This window comes from Mesocricetus auratus, unplaced genomic scaffold (genome assembly GCF_017639785.1).
Source record: "Mesocricetus auratus isolate SY011 unplaced genomic scaffold, BCM_Maur_2.0 Super-Scaffold_100004, whole genome shotgun sequence".
Taxonomy (NCBI): domain Eukaryota; kingdom Metazoa; phylum Chordata; class Mammalia; order Rodentia; family Cricetidae; genus Mesocricetus; species Mesocricetus auratus.
In genome coordinates, this window is record NW_024429189.1 from 59,793,575 (window position 1) to 59,803,770 (window position 10,196).

Here is a 10,196-nt window from a genome sequence, read left to right on the forward strand (position 1 = left end):
CCGCTGCCTTCCTCAAAGGGAAGGAAATGATGCAGCATCTGGAAGGGTTGGGGAGTGGAATGTTAAGGACACTAGGGGGTCTGGGAATGTGGCTCAGTAGGTAGTGCTTGCCTAGCGCGCACGCATACCCCGGCTGCCAATCCTAGCACAAACTAAGAGTACGGTTAGGAATTTTCAAGGACGGTCTGAATCTTACCTCCAGTTCTTTTCATCTTTAAAAATAGGTCAAGGCCATGATCGCTCAATGTTGATAGATTTTCCAGAAAAACAAACAAACAAACAAAAAAAACCTGGCATTTTACGTTAAGTAGTCTGTCTTTTTTGTTTTTTCGAGACAGGGTTTCTCTGTAGCTTTGGAGGCTGTCCTGAAACTCGCATTGTAGACCAGGCTCTGGTCTCGAACTCACAGAGATCCTCCTGCCTTTGCCTCCTGAGTGCTGGGATTAAAGGCGTGCGCCACCATTGCCCAGCAAGTATTCTGTCTTTTTAAGGGTGTGGATGTTGAAAGTATATTTTGATTGAATAATCTTGAAAGTTAACAAAAGCCCAGTGTTCTTCCTTCCTCTGATTATTGTGACTCACTTAATTCCAAGATGCGATTTTTAAAAATGACTGAAAGCCTGGTAAGCTTTATCCAATGTGTCCCAACAGCCAATGCTGTTTAAAGTAGCATTTTCCTGTCAGCAGTGGAATACTGTGTCAGTTTGGGATTTTCATTGTAATACGTGCTTCATAAATATGACCCGATTTGTTTCAGGCTGAGTAGCAACACTCTTATGAGCCAAAGGAATGGGAGTCACAAGCCAGCAGTTGGAGAAGCAGGCTATTAATATCCTGGAGCCAGGCAGGAAAGCTGTAGCCTTGGGCTCACGCTGGGGTCTTTGCTATACCCCTAGCATCAGTAAGGCTGCAGGCTGTCATCACATGTCTATGGAGGGAATACACTGACAGAAGGAAGGACAAAGAAACCCACTCTTTTGCAGGAGGCAGCTGAGGACAACCTGGGGCCTCCTGTTTTGGGTGAAGAGGGCTAATTCTTCTGACTTAAAGACATAGTGCAATAGGGACAGCTATTAAGTGACAAGTTTCATGAGCTCCTTTCTGCACTGCTTTCCCTGTCTGGAAAAGCCACCAGCTGGTAATGCTATAGTCAAGCAGTCATTCTACATAGCCACACCTAGTGATGTGATCATTGGTAGCCTCACCTGGTTTGGATTTCCAAAACAAACCTCTGGAAAAGTAAGGGGTCCAAGTTACAGATCAAGAGAGCAGAAAACTCCCCCCTGAAAACTGTATCTTAGACCCCGATGGCCAGAGATGCAAGCGTAGTAGGAAAGCATGATTTGGTCTCTTCATAGGAGCCCAGCCCAGCCCCAGACAAAGCGCCTGTTCTAAGGGCCATGATTGAAATTCCTCGTGGAAAGTCTGTCTTTGAGACACCAAGACACCTCATTTAATTCCCATTTCCTTTTTAAGTCAGGTCCCTCCTTTTTGAGAACCACATTTAAAGTTGCTAGCTGGCTTTCCTTCTGTTTTTGCTATTTGTGTGCCAACTTCAAGGGTGGGGAGAGCCACATTAATTTAAAAATATAGCACAAATAGCAAAACGAGACTTGATTTAAAGTAAAAACCACAGAAAGGGTTTTCCCATTCCCTTCTGTGTTTTTCAGACTTTCCTAGACCCACTATTATTTCTTCAGAGCCCAGACACAGAAAGTGAATGAGCCACATTGGATGTTCTTCCAGACTAAGCAAAAAAAGACTCCAGTGGACTCTCTCATGGTACCTTTAGCCTTTATTTTAAAGAGGACTTCAGAAAGCTTGACTAATGCCGGGCACTGGTGGCACATGCCTTTAAACCCAGCACTGGGGAAGCAGAGGCAGGCAGATCTCTGTGAGTTCGAGATCAGCCTGGTCTACAAGAACTAGTTCCAGGACAGGGCAACTTCCAAAGCCACAGAGAAACCCAGTCTCAGGGAAAAAAAAAAAAAAGCTGGACAAACTCCATTCATGGTAGGGTTTTGCTAAGCACCCTAGATTTGGGTTATAACCAACCCCTTTGGATCAGTTGTCCACTTGTGCATTTTTTTTTTTTTGGTTTTACAAGACAGGGTTTCTCTGTATTGTTTTGGAGGCTGTCGGACCAGCCCGGCCTCGAACTCACAGAGATCCTCCTGCCTCTGCCTCCTGAGTGCTGGGATTAACCACTTGTGCATTTTGGTTTTGGGAATGTGGCTTTAAGTGTAGAGCTCCTGGATCAAATCCTGGTCTCATTATTTATTAGTTTTCGGGATTTACATCAATGGGAATCATGATTCACAATGTTCAGGCCATAGCGAGCCAAGGTCTAAAAAGTCCTGGAGCAAAAGGAGCGACCAATAGGCGGTGACTATTATGAAAATAGACCGTTTCAACTGTCGGCTCCTTCTATAGTCTTCATTTCCCGTTTTGGAAAGGAAAGAAAATTCGTTATCTATTTCAAGTGGAGGATCTACCTCCATTTTACATCTCTCACAGACTCACCAGAAGGGGAGGCCAGACCGCGCTGAATTTGGAATACCTAGGCTTTTTAACGGAATGGATGCCTTTACAGAACAAGGGCGAGCCGGTTGGGGCTTGGGAAGCCTTGAAGGGATAGCAATTGCTCAGTCTAAAGAAGCAGGTCTAAGATCGGGGATGGAGGGATTCACCTGAAGAAGAAAAGCCATTGCAAGGTGTGCATAGGCAGAGCTGACAGTAGTGAAACTCCATGCGCGTGCGGCAGCGCCCTCTGCCGGCCTCGGGGGGCAAATCTGGAGCCTGGCCCCACGGCTGGTCAAATGGGACTCCGGATCCCTACTGCTGCCTCCGCCCCCGCTCCGTCCCTTCCGTGATCGCGCAGCCTGGTCTGGGACTGGATTCCAGGAGAGGCATCCCCATCCTGCGCCTGAAGGCAGAGCAAGGACGCTGCTCTAAGACACCTGGTTCGTCAGCAGAGCGGAGGCTGCAGAAACCTACCCAAACCCACCTGAGGCTGCTTTTGCCACCCGGGAACCCGGGCAGAAGCCTTCGGGGCGGTCGGAGGTGGTTTGGAAGTGGCATCGCCTATGGTCAAGACCGAGGGTTCTGCGGACAGAGAGGAGCCCTGGGTTCGCTTTCTGCCTCATCCAGCTAGGTGACCTTGGGCAAGGTACTTAAATTTCCATGTGCCTTGTTTTCCTCATCTTTAAGATGGAGAGAAAGCTCCCGATCTTAACGGGTTGGCCTGAGGATTACACGAGAACAGCCAGCCTAGGTTGGGATTCTGGCATTGACACCAGCTAGCTGTGTGCCCTAGGGAAGGCTACTTAACCTCTCTGCTCTGGTTTCCTGCAAAATGGGGATCGTACGGTACTTACCTCCGAGGGTTGTTGCCTGCAAAGCGCTTAACACTGCCGTGGCAGAGTAAGCGCTCAATAAACTGTGGCTATTATGGCTGTTGTCGTCATTATTGTTCGTTAGAGTGCTGAGCACGGGAGCAGGGATTTAGCTGGCTGGTTATTATTAGTCTGTTTCTTGGGTCTGGGTATTTCTTTCCTGGCATTATTAAAAATCTTTATTATTATTTTATATATAAACTATTAGCTCGCGTCCTTATCAGTTCCTGAAGAACTAAGAGTCTTCCCGAATTAGCAAGATCTAGGTTCTCCGGGAGGAGGGCCAAGGATGCGGTGGTGGGTTTCAAGGACTCGGACCTGCCGGTAGGAAGCCCGCGCCGGGGTTAGCGCGCGTCAGAGCCTTGGTGACGTCGCCAGGCCCTCGGGCCCCGGAGGCGCGGCCTGCGCTCGCCCGGCGCCTGTGGTAGTAGGGATGGTCGGGTGGTACTCAGAGCCGAACTCCAGCTGCTCTGGTGCCCAGCTCTCCGAGGTACCAAGGGAGAGCCTGCCTGGGTCCGCGGCCCGGTGCCTGCCGCTGCGGGGCGCACCCGAGAGGCTGGAGGTGCCAACCCCTGCTCGGGTGTCCCGGCCCCGCCCAGCCTGGCGTACTTGCTAGCCTCCTGGAGGCTGCTCTGCATGCTCCCTGTCCCGGTCCTTCATCCTCCAGAAACCCATTCCTCATCATCCTGCAGGGCCCCAGCTCAGTTTCTGCTCGCTCCGCGCTGGCTCTGACCGACCCCTCCTTGGTCTCTGGCGCCTCCCATTCGCCCGCAGCGCTGGGAGGACGCCCCGCAGGTCCACTTAGCTTGCCATGCACGCATCTCCAACTCGCCGCATCTTATTTATCCCTGTTACTCTACATCGCAGTGAAGGTGACACCGCCCACACGATCACTCGAAATGCGTCCTGGATGCTTTTCCCAGCAGTGGCTACTCCAGCCAAAGCCACTCTGTCTGTGACCTTGTAAAGTGCGTCCACTGCGTTGGCTATTAACATGTTTCTCTGTAAGATCTGAGTCTGTCCTCCTGCCTCATTCAGATCCCTTTTCCTGCAGGCCGCGAGCTTCCTGCACTCCAGTCAGCACAAGGCTTGCAGCTTCGGCAGGGAGGTCTGGCGCTCCAGGCCCTCCCCATCTTCCTGGGCGCGCAGGTCTGCCATTTTCTAACACTTCACAAGCCAGTCCCAGTGTAGATCCTGCCTGGGTCGCGCACTATTTAAGGAGTTCAGTACTTACTCCGCCTCCCGCCACCTTCCTCTTATTCTCCTGAACTCAGGAGTCCCCCCCCCCCCCCGCCCTTCAAGGGTGTCCGCTCCTCCTATTCCTGTTCCGGCTATGTCAAATGTTTTTGGGCCACGATTTTGTCAAGCTCGGAGGAAACACATGACCTTTCTAGGTGGCCAAATGTCTGTTCCCCACCCCCACTCCACTCCCTTCTTCCCAGAGCTTGACTCTTTCACCTGGAACACCTTTCCACTCATTTTCCTTTCCTCACTCGCCTCCCCCATCTTAAGGCGCCCCCCCGCGCGTGCGCGCGCGCGCGCGCGTACACACACAACCAGCTTTCTCCCCACCCCACCCCAACCTATCAAGCACTCCTTTGATAGGTCAAAGGCCAATTTAAAAAAATCTAAAGCTTTCAAAAACTGCATTTATAAGCTTACGAACACTGTATCACCCTTTTTTTCCCCTCTGTTAAAACTTAACGTTTCCCCTATTCAATTCAGAGTTTCTTAAAAGGAGACAAACCCTTTGGATTTGGACAGAGTCCTCTGAACCAATCTCTGTGCCTTCCTAACAGAATCACCTTGGCGCGTTGATGCTGCATTCCCATGCCTGCTTTTGTGTTTTTACTCCGTATCTTGGTGCCTGTAGGCACTTCGAAGGAGTCACCTGGAATTATTTTAAACGTTGAAGAGATGCTATTAGACTGATCATATAATTCTGTAACTTGCTTTTTTTCGACTAGGCAAGCATGAACCCTCATTAATGTATGTGTTTCTGGATCTTACCTTTCCTAGGCTGATGAGGGGCCCAGTTTGTGAATTCAGCACGCTTTACTTTCCAGCCTCCTTCTGGAAGATATTTAGCTCATTTTCACTTTATTTTTCTGTTAGAAACAATGCTCTAATAGCTTTTTAAAAAATCCCATTCCCTGGAGTGAAAGCAGACTTGAGTAGATACTTGGATGTGGAGCCTCTGGGCTCAGGACACGGAACCTGGCAGCGTTGTTGGGCATGGCTCAATGGGTTGTACTGATTCACAGTTCTGTGAGCATTCCCCCATGTTCCACACCCTCAACACTTGCTAATGTCAAACCTTAAAGTTGTTGCCAAGCTGATGGGTGTGAAATGGCATTTCAATGTTTTAATTTGCAATTCCCTGTTTACAAGTGAGAGAGACAGGAGCATACTTTCTGTTTATTGGCCATTTTCTCTTCTTCTTCTTCTTCTTCTTCTTCTTCTTCTTCTTCTTCTTCTTCTTCTTCTTCTTCTTTTTAAATTGGCCATTGGTTTATTTGACAGTGCATCTATTGGTCATATCTTATTATGTGTAGGAGTTCTTTATATATTCTGGGTACTAATCCTTTGTCAGTCTGTGGCCCATTTGGTGTCTTATTCCATTCAATTGCAATTTTAAATTGATGTGATTATTTGATGAATGTCTGATTCTCCTATTAGACAATAAGTCCATGAGAAGAAGGACTGTCCCTTGTAATAAGTACAATATTAATACATGCTGGCAAGTCAATAAATTCTTTTGACTGAAATGTGTTGATAACTGACATCATCATTATTATTAATATTATTTATGTATTTTCTTTCCTTCCTCTAGCTTTTCCCCTCAGATGCTTGAGAGTAGGGATCTGGTGATATTTTATTTAACTGACACACAGTGCTTTGATCCCAGAGCATGCATCCAATGGTTTTTAAGTTCCTTCATGATTTTTCTTTCTATTTTTCTCCTTCATTCTTCTCAGGTCATCTTCCATCTCTGAGTCCAGTTATAGCCCTGCAAAAGGAATAAATAGTAAATACATCATGTGTATTTGTGATATTAATATGCAAAAAATGAAATACCTAACACTTAGCTTTCGATAAATAGTGACAATCATTTTGGTCACTAAAGATACACTGTCATTAGTTTTAACGGAAAGGTTTTTTCAGAGACAGAATAAAAGCAATACTCCTAAAGATGTGGTGACCGAGTTTTTTCCCTTTTTTCTTTTTCTTTCCTTTTATTGGCATTTGACCCAAAATGAAGGCTTGGTTCCAATGCGAACTCTGAAAAGCATCAAATAACATTCTTCTGCCTTTCTTTTCTAAATTCCAGGTATATCAAAGCTTGTGAACTGTGCATAGAAGCCCAGCCTTTAAGAGGACACATAAAGGCCAGTCCTGTGTCTGTTGCAGAAGTCAGAGAGCAGAAAGGAGGCAGCGCTGGAGCCGGTCCCAGGCAGCTGCTGTTAGGACAAAAGCAAAACAAAATTCTTTCGTCTGTTTCCCACATCAGCACTGACGGCATGACCTTTGATCTATTTGTAAAATGAAGACAATAACTTGTTTTTTATGGGGCAAGGATTTTATGGTTAAAATTCATTAATTACTCATTGAAAAGTCTTTGGGATCCTTGACATGAAAGGCATTTATTTAAACAGAGCTTCCCAAAGGTACATGTCCCCGCAGACATAGATGTGTACTGTTTTGCCAGAATACAAGACCTAGGAGAGTGGATCTAGCCTCCTACAACGTAATACCACCAGTTGTAAGTCACCTGCAGACCAGGTGAGCTCAAGCAGTTGGCTGACTCCCTTTGCCTGCAGCCTGAAGTTTGCATGAAGGGCCCCCCGTTTCTGGGCAGCCGTATTTGATGACGATGAACATCCTGGGAGGTCTGTTATTTCAGGGCTTCATCCCTGCAGGAGGAAAGCAGGTGTCTTCACTGAGCTCACTGTGATAAGAACCCTCCAGAGTGAGCCGTCAGCCATGAGCACTCCTGGCATAGGTTCTTTCCAGAAAGGCCTGGGACGTGTGTCAGGAGAAGGTGGACGGGACTCAAAAAGCCCCTGTGGAAATTGAGCCTTTCCTCACACAGACATCTGGGAAAGGGACCCAAAGAGCACAGACACACTGCAGGGCCACCTCACGCAGGGCACACATGGCCTTTGTCCCTTCTGTACCGGAGGGAGCAGCAGCAACGGAGTGTGTGTGCTGACTGAGGAGAGAGCCATCCAGTCAGATCTCACTGCTAGAACCCCTTCACTAACCCTGTCAGCCTCAGGGCCTCAGCTGTGGGTCAGGACAAGACACCAATCTGTCAGGGTTACTGGGGACCTCATGGCCAGTGTTTATAAGCTCAAAACTCCGTTAAAACTGAGCACATTTTACATTTTACTTCCTTTAATTAAATTAAAAATTTTTTTGTGGTACTGGGTTCTGACCCAGGACCTTGAGCTTGATAGATAAGCATTGTACTGCTAAGTTCCACTGCCAACCCTCTTTTTACTTAAGTTTTAAATACAGGGTCTCACTGCTGGCCTCCAACATGCACATGCAGAGGTGAGCACACACACACACACACACACACACACACACACACACACTAAAAAAATGAAAAGAGGGGATGAAGAGAAAAAAGAAAGAAAGAAAAAGAAAAAACCGAAACTTGACCCTTAATATTTTTTGGGGGTGCGGGGAGAGTTTGAGACAGGATTTCTCTGTGTAGTTTTGGAGGCTGTCCTAGAACTCACTCTGTAGACCAGGCTGGTCTCAAACTCACAGAGATCCGCCTGCCTCTGCCTCCCGAGTGCTGGGATTAAAGGCGTGCACACAATCTCAACAACATCACACTCTATTCAGGAGCTAGGGGTGCAGTTTGCATTTGATGGTGTCTGAGAGGCACGTACAGAGTCACAAGGGAGTGTTTGTCTCTCTTGCTGTTGTCGCTGTGGTCTTGGGTTTGGTGACACACAAACAGTGCCTGCTGGGGGAATAGGAGGGGGGGAAGACTCAGGGATGATATCTAGAGGCTGCTGTCCCTGCCTGGTCCATGACTGCTCCACAGGGAGGCACACTCACAGCTCATTCATTCAGCAAGCACTGTGACTGTGATTCTCGATGCTGACCCTGTAAACCGGAAACAGGGGCTGGGGAGGTGTGTGGGGGGGGGGCTGTGTCAGGAGCCTGAGCTGACCTCAGAGGTCTTTTCTGGCCTCAAGTCTGTTCTAGATGTAGGAGCTGTGTTAGGAAAAGCCCCACGACAGAGAAACAACCTCAGGTTAGCTAGTTCTGTTACTTTCTAGCTGTGTGACAAATGACATAACATTTCTGACCCTCAGGAGTCCTATCTGTAAAACGATAACTTAGATTTTTTGAGACAGGGTCTCACTGTGTAGCTCTAGCTTACCTAGAACTCTGTAGGCCAGGCTGGCCTTGAACTCACAGAGACCAACTGCCTCTGCCTCAAGGTGGGCTCCACCACACCTGGCTTTTCTGTTTTGAGTACTGAGTAAGAGCCAAATGAGACACAGTACTGAAAACCCTTAGCTTAGCGCAAGGTATGAACAAGCCATCCGTGAATGGTCCCTTCCTCTCCTCCATCAACTCCCTTGGCTCTGCCTGCCTGGCCCCTCCCCCCCTCTCCTCTTTCCTCTCCTTCGCCTCAGCTTTGCTTCTACTTAAGAACTTTGTCCTGTTTGTGCACACTCTGTTTTGAGTCTGGCTCAGAGACACCCACTGTACTGAATACCCTGGCTTCTCCCTTCCCTGGACATTTCTGGCATTTTCTGACAGCCTTGCCAGAGGCCTGGAGAAGGACACCTCCTTCCTGGAGGAAACTGGGGCTTTGTGCTTCCTCAGTGAGGGCTGGAAAGCTTACTGATTCCAAAACACAAAAAGAAAATATTTAAAGCTAGAATGTCTGGCTAAAAGTCTTATTGCAACTTGACATGCCACGTTTGGTTGCTATCCCTGGGAGGCCTGCCCTTTTCTGATGAGAAAGGAGGCATGGAGGGTGGGGGCGTGGGGGGGGCAGGAGGAGAGAAGGGGGGAAACTGTGGTCTGGACGTAATATATGAGAGAAGAATAAATAAAAAAAGAAGTTTACAAAGCATGATATTGTGTTAATTTCATTAATATTTGATTATTTTTGGAACCTGAGACCCACGCTATCCTTGAATGTGTGACAATCCTCTTGTCCCCCTTTTCCTTCTTTGGAGTGATAGAATGTCAGACATATGCCCTTAATGTTATTTGCTTGTTTGTTTGTTTTGAACAGGGTTTCACTATGTAGCTCTGGCTGCCCTGGAACTCACTATGTATACCAGGCTGGCCTTGAACTCACAGAGATTCACTAGGCTCTGTCTACCTCCTGAATTCTGGGATTAAAGGTAGGAGCTACCACGCCCAGTTCCTTGATGTTTTCTCTAGATTTAAAAACAACCTGTAGATTGGATTCTTCTCTGTTTTCAAGAGTGCCCAGATTTGCATAATAATTACTGAGAAATTTATCACCAATTGTAAATGAAGAGACTTGTTTGCCAGTTGTGAGCTAAATGAGTGTGTTTAGTCAAATACAATAGCACAGTTAGAGCCGGGTGGTGGTGGCGCACGCCTTTAATCCCAGCACTTGGGAGGCAGAGGCAGGAAGATCTCTGTGAATTCAAGCCTGGGCTGGACCGACAGCCTCCAAAACAATACAGAGAAATCCTGTCTCGTAAAAACCAAAAATAAATAAATAAATAAATAAAATAAAAAAACAATAGCACAGTTAGAAAAAGGTTTTTCAAAGTTTTACAGTTAAAA

General features: G+C 47.3%; 2 long non-coding RNA genes across 2 annotated transcripts; one reads left to right on the top strand and one right to left on the bottom strand.

The window, feature by feature from the left end:
• Positions 1-1,777: 1,777 nt before the first annotated feature.
• On the bottom strand, positions 1,778-4,672 carry LOC121140429. Its single transcript, XR_005877260.1, has 2 exons — positions 3,378-4,672; positions 1,778-2,926 (listed from the first exon to the last, which is right to left on the bottom strand). It is a non-coding gene; the product is annotated as an uncharacterized LOC121140429 (long non-coding RNA).
• LOC121140428 lies at positions 2,923-7,996 on the top strand. Its single transcript, XR_005877259.1, has 2 exons — positions 2,923-3,169; positions 6,727-7,996. It is a non-coding gene; the product is annotated as an uncharacterized LOC121140428 (long non-coding RNA).
• Positions 7,997-10,196: the final 2,200 nt, after the last annotated feature.